Source organism: Egretta garzetta, unplaced genomic scaffold (genome assembly GCF_000687185.1).
Source record: "Egretta garzetta isolate BGI_Z169 unplaced genomic scaffold, ASM68718v1 scaffold514, whole genome shotgun sequence".
Taxonomy (NCBI): domain Eukaryota; kingdom Metazoa; phylum Chordata; class Aves; order Pelecaniformes; family Ardeidae; genus Egretta; species Egretta garzetta.
In genome coordinates, this window is record NW_009259483.1 from 228,635 (window position 1) to 230,835 (window position 2,201).

Genomic DNA, 2,201 nt, shown 5'->3' on the forward strand with positions numbered 1-2,201 from the left:
CGTGGGGGAGGCCGGGGCCACGGCTGGGATTGGAGCATGGGATGGGTGACCCCAGGCTCCTTCGGCTCTGGGTCCCTGGAGCAGCCCCCGAGCCCTTTGGGTGGAGGGAGAGCACAGAGGTTCAGACCCGCCCGCGTCCACGAGCCGCATCTCGGGGTATTTACGTCACGGCGTCTGAGCGCTGCTCCTGCCTAATCCCCGTGGCAAGGCAGCTACGTTGCCAGATGTTACAACTCCACTGACCTAATTCGGGATCTGGGGGCTGGCGCCTGCCATCCCTGCCGCATCTCCCAACACCCTGGAGCAGCAGCCGCCAGGGGCAGGAGCATCCCTCTCAGCTTCGGGCCCCTGCAGAGCACCTTGACCCCAGGCACCACTGTGCTGGTGGTGTCTGCACGGGGCAGTAGTGCCCAAATTTGCAGCTGGCAGCACCCTGCCTGCGGCGTCAGCTGTGCTTCAGCCCCGGCTGAGCGCCGGAGGACAGGCACACAGCTTGGGTTTTGGCGTGCTAAGCTGATTTGCTGCACACCGTGAAGGGACGGCATGCTGGGTTTTCATTGAGGGCTGCTTTCCCAAAGGAGGGATTTCTGTCAGGGATATTAACTCCCTGCTGGTTCAAGCTGAGTGCTTCGAGTGGCTCTCCCTGATGTCTTAAAAATAGAGATACCCTTATGAATATATCCTGAAGGCTGAAAAGGTCTTTGCTCTCCAGCAAAATATGTTGTTGCCCGCACACCAAGCACCATCCTTCCTACCACAGCCTTGCCGGCATTTGGCTTTGTCCAAAGGAGAGGCAGGAGGTTGCATCCTTTTCCTCAGATGGCCGTCGCTTTGTCAAAGAAGAGTTTGGGCTCTTTGAAACCCCAGGAGATTTCACACACCTTGGATTTAATTTGATACCTCCTAAGGAAGTTGCTGAGTTATGCGGCACCGACCGAGGAGTAGGTATGCAGGTGGACCTCCAGGCCTGAGCTACTTACAGATGGCAAGCAGTCGATGAGCAAGCTGTCCATAAAGCGCTACCTGCCTTCTCTGCCTGGGTTGCATCCAGGATCAGCTCAGGCTCCCAGCACCACCAGGGACAGGGTTGTGCGGGGGGCTCAGGGGAAATGTCACCAGCACCAAGGGGGCAGAAGTGCCAGTGACTTCCAGGTTGCTCCAGACCTTCAGAAGTTTCCTCTGACTCTGAGCTGAACCAACGCATGGAAATTAAGTCTCTGTCACATGCAAAATCACCTGTTGAGAGAAAAGCTAAAGGCTATGCTTGTTCTTCACTCCTACTTGACTGCAATTTATTTAAATTTTCTTAGGAGGAAAGGAGTCACCTATTTCCTTGGCTCCATCCCAGCCTCAGCGATGCCTCTTCCGCCTGCGTGAGGAGTCAGCTGAAGGTATTTTTTCCTTCTGCATTAAGGCAGGGTAATGCTGCCACATGTCCCACCGGCTGGAGGTGCACCCCCTTGTCTCTCACTGTTTTTGGCCAGCTCTGCATCTGGCTGGGTTCTCAAGAGCCCAGCTCTGGGTTTAGGGGTTCAGGCAAGCATGGTAAAGGGCTCTGCACAGCAGAAGAGCTGTGGCCAGCCTTCAGGCATGGTTAATCTGAAAAAAGCCCCATGATCTTGCATTATTTTTGTCCTCAATCCACATTTGCTGTCCCTCCTAATCTTCTCTGCTGTTGTTTACAGGAGCAGAGGGCGGAGGGGTGGCATTTCAAGCGCCCAGCTGTGGCTCTGACTCCGAAGACTAAACCCCCCAGGGAAAGGCCACCGCTGGGTCAGCTGCGGCTCCCTGGCCATCGGGAGCTGGAAATCGCCAGTCCTGGCGGTGGGCCTGGCTGCTGTTCCCAGCTCACGGCAGCCCCCGGTGACTGGGCTCACGCCGTGGACGCACCAGCTCTCCCGCCTGGAAGGCTGAGGGAGGGAGGTATAAATACCTCCTCGGTCACACGCTTGCGAGATTCCTGTATGGAAGGCACTAAAAACAGCACGATGGTTTTGGATAGGTCAGGTTTCATGGCAATGCTGCCAGCAATTGATCTTCCCTCCTAGCTTTGCACCAAAATGGAGGTGCGGGGTTAGGGCTGGGGGACAGCAGCGCTGCCCTGGGGCTGCGTGCCGGGACCTCCGCCAGGAGACATGCCTTTTTCCAGCTTTCTTCCTGCCTTAGCGCATCCCGTCAGGAGATCTTCGTGGCCAAAAAGG